The sequence below is a fragment of the Coffea arabica genome, chromosome 3e, assembly GCF_036785885.1.
Source record: "Coffea arabica cultivar ET-39 chromosome 3e, Coffea Arabica ET-39 HiFi, whole genome shotgun sequence".
NCBI lineage: Eukaryota > Viridiplantae > Streptophyta > Magnoliopsida > Gentianales > Rubiaceae > Coffea > Coffea arabica.
The window spans coordinates 12,910,464-12,919,520 of NC_092315.1; the positions used below are offsets into that span (position 1 = coordinate 12,910,464).

General features: G+C 36.3%; 1 pseudogene; it reads left to right on the forward strand.

Moving 5' to 3' along the window:
* The first annotated feature begins 6,199 nt into the window (after positions 1-6,199).
* On the forward strand, positions 6,200-6,904 carry LOC140038655 (nucleoside diphosphate kinase 3-like; annotated as a pseudogene).
* Positions 6,905-9,057: the final 2,153 nt, after the last annotated feature.

Genomic DNA, 9,057 nt, shown 5'->3' on the forward strand with positions numbered 1-9,057 from the left:
CGTCCGACATTCTTTGAGTATCTTCGGACGTGTAAAGAACTCAGACTCGGACGTCCGAAGAAGACAAGCCAGGGCTTCTACAATTACTGATCACGATCGGACGCTCAACACCTGAGTATCGGACGTCCGACAAGCGTTGCTGCACTTCGGACACAACACTCTGGACACATCGGCCGTCTGAAGGAATTGAAGAGGAAAATTTCAAATGTGCATCTTACCCTCGGACGCATGATGATCAGGGATCGGAAGTCCTAAGAGATTCAAGAAAACTTCCAGAACTCATTGATCTCGTTCGGATGCATAAAAACTGAACATCGGACGTCCGACAGCACCAACGGCTAGTTGACTCTTCAGTTGCCTTCTACCCGTTGACAGCATTGATTGAAGAATTTTCTGGTCTCCTATAAAAAGAACAAAGTCAACCATCTCAGGCCAACTTTGCACATCAAGTCTACATCAGATTGTGAGTGATTCAAGTGTTAGAAAACTCCAAAGGAACATTTGTATTCTTAGCTTGTGCAATTCTCTTGTAGTTTTTCAAGTGTGACACAGCTTCTTCAATAGTGTAGCATTGAGAGGGTTTTTAAAAAAATACAATAATGACTTAGTAATTGTATTTGTGTCAAAAGGGAAAAGTTGACAACTTTAGTTGTATTTGTTTCATCATGTTGGATTGTATTCAAATAACTTTTGTTTGATTGTTTTTAGGGTTAATATCAGAAACCTCCCTTGAGGTTTCTTCTAATCACACCTAGCACCCCTCATGTTTTCGAAATCACACTTAGCACCCCTGTAATGACAACTTTGGTATCATTGTCAACCCCTCATTATTTTTGTTCCACATTTACCCTCCTTGTGAACTCTATTTATGTAGAGTTAATTTCGGAAACCTCCCTTGAGGTTTTCCTTAAATTATGTAAAACTATTCTGTAATTATGTAATATTTTTTGTACAAAGTGTAACTCTAATTGAACTATTTGTAAAACTTATCAACACAAATACAATTATTACATATTGGACCCATCTGTACACTAACAACTTATCACACTTCTATTGTAACGATGTACAAAAAGTTTATATAAAATTACAAAATGTTCAAAAAATGTTACATGATTTAGGGATGGTTGATCTAACAACTGCTTCTATCTCACTCCCTAATATTAAATAGCCATGGAGTTTCCAGTGATGTTGACTTTTGGCAATGGACATAGTGTTATTGCCAAAATTGCAATTCCTAAGTGAATAATAACATAATCTAAAAGTAGTTTAAAGATGATGGGAATTCATGAGTATATAGCATTAGCAAGCCATTTCTACTTGACAATAGGGTATCGCAATATTAATAACTTACAAACTCCATTCGACTAGGATGCACAAAAAGCTATTTATACTACCTCATTTTCACAAAAATGGAAGAGCAAGTTTATTTACAACTACAACCACATATTGAAACTATTGCTGCCATTATGAGAATCCATAGTCACATTTTTTTTAATCTCCGTTCAGATCAATGTAACATTTTTTAAACAATGTGTAACTCTATGTGAATTATTTATAAAACTTAATAACAGAAACGCAATCTATTATAAATATGTACAAGAAGTTTACATAAAATTACAAAATGTTCAAAACATGTTACACTGTTCAAGGACGATTTTATAGTGTTACCAAAGTTGGAGGGATGTGAGTTACATAAATAGAGTTCACAAGGAGGGTAAAAGTGGAACAAAAATAATAAAGGGTTGACAATGATACCAAAGTTATCATTCCAGGGGTGCTAAGTGTGATTTCGAAACATGAGGGGTGCTAGGTGTAATTAGAAGAAACCTCAAGGGAGGTTTCTGATATTAACCCTTGTTTTTATGAGTTTCAATTATGAAATTATAATGGATAATAACTTGATGTTGTGTTGATATTTTAGTACTTGATTATTTGCTAAAATTTGACTATAATAAAATTATCTAAGAAATTTTCATTAGCCTCGTAGGCGCCCCGCTGGGGAAGCGGGGCGGGGCAGGGGAGTTAGTAGGCAGTGAGACAGGGGTCTGCCCCGCCCCGTTGCCATCATAGCCGAAATTTGAGCCTGATTCTAAATAGATGGAGGTTAATCTAGACAAGGCTTAATTGAAGTGCTATTTTTCCACCATTACATTGCTGTTTGTTTATTAAATCTAAATGTAATAAATTCTATTCATTCAAATTAAAGAACCCCTATCGTTTCAGCATACTTTTTATCAGGCACAAAGCAAAATAAAAATGGAACAACTGCTTAGAGTAAAACAAACAAAATCTCAAGCAGCCAGAAAGATTTAATTGATAAGTAACATCAAAATAGGGAATATGGTTTGTATCCTGAATGACATCACCGATGATTTCCTATTGCTCAGGGGTTGTATCAATGCCTATTGGATTACGGGTATAGCACAACCATGAAGCTGCACAAATGATCCTTCCAGGGCTGCTTGGTAAAGTGGAGTAGAAATAGCATAGGACTGAAGTGTTTAGCAAGAAAAGGAAAGATATAAGCCAAATATATTGGATGCACTTTTTCTTTATCACTCGGAAACAAAAATGAGAAAGAACAGGGACCAAATGGTGGTTGTTAGAAGTCCACAAGTTTGGCGAAATGAGCTCTTTTGTATTTAAGGAAAAAGTGCAGCTAATCAATAAGGAGAAGGAAGCAAAAAGGTCTGAAACTTTATATATGCTAAGCGCTGTGATTCTGCCAACTATATCACAAGGATACAATGCAATAATCTGAACTGCTTTTTCAATCAACTTTTTACATTTTTTTTAAAGCTTAAAAGATCCAAAATCAGAAGCTAAAAAAGGCCTGCTTTTGGTATTCTGATTTTGAGCTTTTCTAAAATCAACTTTTCAAAATACGAATATCAAATTAGAACATGCCCAAGCCCAATCATTAGTATTCTTGAAAATTAAAAGCCTAAGACAGTTCCTAGAGGGAAAAGGACAGAAACCGGCAAACAATGAAGAATATGACGAACTCAGTCCTAAGGAAATGAAAAGCAAAGGAACTATAAGAAGAATACAAGCACTGAACAATGACCTCCAGAAATAGTGGCCTACTCGTTTAAAGCACTGGGATGGAAAATTGTTTTATTGGAAACAAAACCTACACATTCATCTTGATGGATGCTACAAACATACTTTTACGTGTTTCTGTTTCCTCCAGGATTATGGAAAGTAGCTTTTATGTTACAACTCAAGTAATCTCCAAGCAAAAGGGGCAATTAGGCGTTTAACTATAACCCATCTGCATCCACTACTACCTCTGCTGAACAGAAGCTTGCCCTCTGATTCAGAAAAAAATCCAATTGCTTGTCTAATGACAGATCAACAAATTTAACACCAATAGTTTATTATGAACCTCGCACACAAAATCTCATTACAAATGAACAGATTTAACAGTAGGTAATCTACAAGTGGCAAGAAAACAGCAGTGCAGCAGACAAAATAAGATCAAGGCAGAAGTAGAGTAAGGAGTTCACCTTACAAAAGCACCAGGCCTAAGGTTTCATGAATTCTTATTACAATCATAATTGAACAGAAACGAGTACCCTCAATTACTTATGTTAAATATAGATCTTAATTATGAACAGGAAAACATGAAGAGCTGAACAAGAAAATCACTTCACAAATCACCGAAACTAAGCGTTCATCAATATCTATCACAATCATAACTAACCACAAACCACTAAGCTCTTTAACTATATAACAAGAAAAATGCAGCCCTTAATTCTAAAAGAAATGCATCAACACCAAAACAAGCAAACCACGTGAATGCAACCTTCAATTATGACCAGCAAATTGATAAATACAAAACAAACCGCTGGCCTCAGAATTGAAGCAAGAAACAAAAGATTCAAACTCTGTCTGACGCTAATCAATCAACCGCCTGTGGTCTCACAATTGAAGAAAGGAGAAAAAGAATTCATGCCCTACCTGAACCTTATCAGTTATACTACCTGAATTTAATCAATGGTACATGTAAATTCATACATGGTAAGTAAACAGAAGCCACGTAAATCTTCAGCAGCTCTAACTGACGTAAATCTTTAGAAGCTGAAATTCGCAAATAGCTTAGAAGCTCAAACTCGCATAAAGCTTTCTCGCCTACCAATCTGCTGAGAAAGTCATCTTCAAAGCAGCATTTGGCCATGCGGCTCCCACACACTGCTTGACACATCGCCCACTCACCACTGATCTTAATTTGTGAAGCGGTCTTAATTTCCATGCAATAAACTTCCCGAGCGGAGTTAATTTGATTTTTTTTTGTTGGTAAGAGGAGTTATTTTAATTTGATGGTCCTAATTTGAATGTAATATATTTCGCACAATCGGACAGTTGACCACAAGCCAGCCTGATATCTATGAATTTTACTTGCAAAAGGAAGCACACACCTGAAGAAGGAAAGTAAACGCACACCAACTGCTCCAAAAAGTTTCTTGTCCAACTAACAATACCAAATGCGCTCAAAGTTGAAAATTACCGGATAACTGGTCCATTTTCACTGTAGCAACCGAACTCTCGCTTAGTATGGTAATGATTATTATTTCTATGGGGAATATGAACTTGGATAATTAGTTTATGTTGGTCAAAGATTGTTATTTAGTCAACTTCTCTATCCCACTTTTATTATAGAGCAAATTATCCGGTTGGCCATTAAACATTTGCAATCGTCGAGTTTTGGTCACTCAACTATTAAAAGTCTGGTTTTGGCCACTAAAGTGCATAAAAGCGAGACGCGATGCCATTCTGTTAGATTTAGCCGTTAACTTCATCGATGTGTCTGTCCGTGCGATTTCCAATACAAAAGGCAGGGACAATTTAGGACCTGAGAGTAGCATGAATGCTACTCTCCCAGCTAGTCCGCTCCCACTACCCCAGCTAGTCCGCTCCCACTACCACTACTTCCCTTCTTCCTCCACCCCCTCCTCCTACACAGAGTGGAGATCCGCCAGAGCCACCTACTACGCCGTCGCGGAACCGGGAGACCCGGTTGGTGGGGCTTGTGGTTATGGGGACCTGGAGAAAATGGGATACGGGAAAGCCACAGCTGCACTCAGTAAAGTCCTGTTTGAAAAGGGTCAGATCTGTGGAGCTTGCTTTCAAGTTAGGCGTGTTCAGGACATGAGATGGTGTATTCTTGGGACTTCCATTATTGTTACTGCGACTAACTTTTGTGCTCCGAATTATGGGTTTGAAGCTGATGGTGGAGGACATTGTAATTTCCCTAATGCACATTTTGTACTTCCCATTGAAGCTTTTGAGAAAATTGCCATTTGGAAAGCTTCCAATATACCCATTCAACATCGCAAGTATTGAGTTTGTGTGCTTATTCTTTAGCTGAATTCTCCTTTTCTTTCCTGTTGTTTTTTTTTTCTCTGAGCTAGAGTTACTCGTGTAATGGTATATTTGTAGCTGCATCTATTTTTTCAGGCCTATTCTGTAAACAATTTTTTTTTTAATTTTATAAATAGTTGGTAAAGTAATCTTTATTAGCTTTTTACAACAAGAAGAAGAAGGTCTATTTTCAACTTCCTAAATTGACCCTGCTTTTTGTATTGGAAATCGTGCAAACAGACGCATCGATGAAGTTAACGGCTAAATCTAACAGAATGGCCTCGCGTCTCGCTTTTATATATTTGAGTGGCCAAAACCAGACTTTTAATAGTTGAGTGACCAAAACTCGACGATTGCAAAAGTTTAGTGGCCAATCGGATAATTTGCTCTTTATTATATTGCTATTTCTCTTACATAAACATCATGTTTTACTTCTTTTTTGTTTTCTTAACATTCAATAACTATTAGTTGAATAAAAAATAAATACAACAAGTTCCAAAAAATAATATATAATAGAAAATTAAAAAATACAGCAGAAAATTCATGAAAAATCTCATTTTTTATGCATTTTGATTTTTTGAGTTTGTTAAATTTTGTGTATTACTAAGTTAATAGTTATTGGATATTAAGGAAATAAAAAAGAACTAAAACATGATGTTTATATAAGAGAAATAGCAATATAATAAAAAGTGGGATAGAAAGTGGCACAGGATGCGAGACAGAAGATCCATTGCGATTATTGTTGGTCTCTCTTTCTGACCTTTTCACCTCAAACCCCGAACCGGTTTTTTCATAAATTTTGATTAGATAAATTGAGAAAAGGAAAAGAAAGAAAATGAGATTTTAAATTTGCAGATATGCTACACGAGCTGCAAGGACTCTTCTTTCTACTTCCAGCAGGCAAAGCTCTCGTGCCTTTTCCGAAGGGCGAACAACAGTAGTTTCATTGAGAGCAAGGGCAACTACTCTTGCCGTGCCTGACAAGGTGGATCCAGGAAATGCTTCTAGAAGTTCGATTTCAGGGCTCCTTGCCCTTCCTGCAGCAGCTTACATGCTCACAGAGCAAGAAGCACATGCTGCAGAGTTGGAACGCACTTTTGTTACCATCAAGACTGATGGGGTGCAGAGAGGATTGATTGCAAAAATTATATCCCGCTTGAATGCAAAGGTTTTAAGCTCATGGCAATGAAAATTGTGGTTCCTTCAAAGGAATTTGCACAAAAGCATTATCATGATCTCAAGGAAAAGACCATTCTTTAATGGCCTCTGTGGCTTCCTAAGCTCTGGTCCTGTCATTGCCATGGTTTGGGAAGGTGAAGAAGTAATAAAATCCGACTGGAAACTTATTGGAGCTACAAATCCACAGAAATCAGAACCTGGAACCATCAGAGGTGACTTTGCTGTTGTGGTTGGAAGGAATATTATTCATGGAAGTGATGGCCCTAAGACTGTAAGGGATGAAATCAGCCTATGGTTCAAGCCCGAAGAGTTGGTTAGCTACACAAGCAATGCAGAAAAATGGGTCTATGGAGTCAATTGAGACTTTTTTTTTTTCCAATTTACAATTTCTTCTGCAACTTCAGCCCACATCAAAGAGTGGATGAACACAAAATTATCAAAATAATGTGAATGTTTTTGTCTAAGGAACAACACTATTTCAAAGCAAACTCATAGTGAAAATCACTGCAATAATTTGTTTCCCCAAATTAATTTGTGAGTGACTCAAGTCAATGCAATTTTACCTTGACAGTTTCTCTAATAAAAAAATTATTTTTTCTTTTAGATATGTATAGTTATTTTTGTTACATTTATTTAATTACATTATTGGAGGGTTACATATTGTAAGCATGTTTGGAACTAAGTAAAATTAGCAACGAAATAAAACTAACCAATCTATAATCCTATACCAAATCCAAACATTATTTTTGGTATATATGATTAGCAAATTGTATTTGTTAAGAGAATGATTATCATATGACATGTTTGGAACAATGTCAAAATTAGGGAACTAAATAGATCAACCAATACATGACATTATGAAAAATCCAAATAGAGGACATGAATCGATTTTTGGTAAAAAATAATTAAGTAATCTAAGAAACAAGAATGGGATATATATATATATATATCTTGTATACACTGTCAGTTTTGGATGAATAACAACTATGCAAAATTTGAATTTAAAATATTACTTTTATGCATATATCGATCATATAAAAAATCAAAACATGTGAGAAAGTGATGAGATGGTGATCATGACTGGACATGGTGAGGGTGATACACACATGAAGGTTCCAGTCGGACTAATAACAAGATCACGAGCTAAGAAGTTAAGGGAGTCTCTACAAGTCTTGGTTCATGCGGTGAAAGATCAAGTAGGTCAACCTATGATGATTGAAGGACTTGAACATCAAGACAAGACCATTTATACCCTATTTCAAGTTTCGGAAGTGGAAGAGAATGACTTCAAGGTTGGTCACAACATTCGAGTTCAAGAGGAGTAGTTCGAGTACAAGCTTGATCCATGGATTAGTCTTCATTGTTTAGTTATTATTTCCAACATTTCATTAATAGTTCGAGTTGTTTATTAGTAGAGAATAACGGCCAGCTCTGTTAAGTGTCTTGCCCGAGGTAATGTGTCCTAGTTTGGGTAGGAATTTCACTTGTTTTCATTGTTTCCTTGTTGGAGTAGGAACTAGGGTTCGACAAATGTTAAAATAAGCTGTCTCATGCACTTTGTGTCATAATTCAGAATTTTCCAGCAATAAATTGTGAGAATTTGTTCTCTTGGCTTCCTTGAGAGCTTGCTTGAATATTTGAGAGACTGTCTTGAGAGTATTCAATCGATTGATCAACCAAGAAACACCCTTGGTTGTGGCGTTGCTTTACTCAACACTTTGCTTCGCTATTCTATTGAGTTATGGGTTACGATCATATCAATGTTCATAACTCCATGGGTTAGAAGGGTCAAAGTTTTCCATCACTTCAACTTTGATATATGAGTCTAAATTCGGGGCTTTGTGGGATAAAAGTTCTAGCCATCTTGGTGGGTTCGTTATCAGCTTGGTATCAGAGTTAGTTGACGGTATCATGTATATCCCTTTTGTCTCTTGTTGATCATTTGTTGTTGTTTGTTAATTGTTTGTTCAAGTTAGCCGTGTCTTGTTCTTGAGTCATCCATGTGAGTCTTGCAATTCTAGGGTTTACTACATTTGGCTCTTGTGTTGTAAAAAAAAAAAAACCAGAATCGTGATTGTCATTTAGGGTTTCTTGTCCATCGGGTTTAGGGTTTGCGTTTTATTAGGGTTTTTCTTGTTGAAATTGCCCGAGTTTCCTGGTTGTTGAATTCATCGTGTTTTTCCATTCAGTTTATGTGTTAATTTGTGTCATTTAGTTGTGATATTATTCCAGCAAAAAAAACCTGCTTACTCATGAATTCGTGGCAGTTCAAGTGTCACTTCATGGCAGTTCAAGTGTCAATCCGTGGCTGTTTGAATTTCTTGGAACACTTGATTGATTTTTGGACCCGTTCTTGAAGTGTTTCTTGATTTTATTAAGCTGCGACACAGGTTCTTGAAGTTTTTGGGAATTTCTTGAATTTTTTTCGAAGGGTTCTTGAAAGACCTTGAGGAATTTTGAGTTATTATTCAACCAAACTTGAATTCTTACATTCTTGAAGGTCTAGTGTTGGTT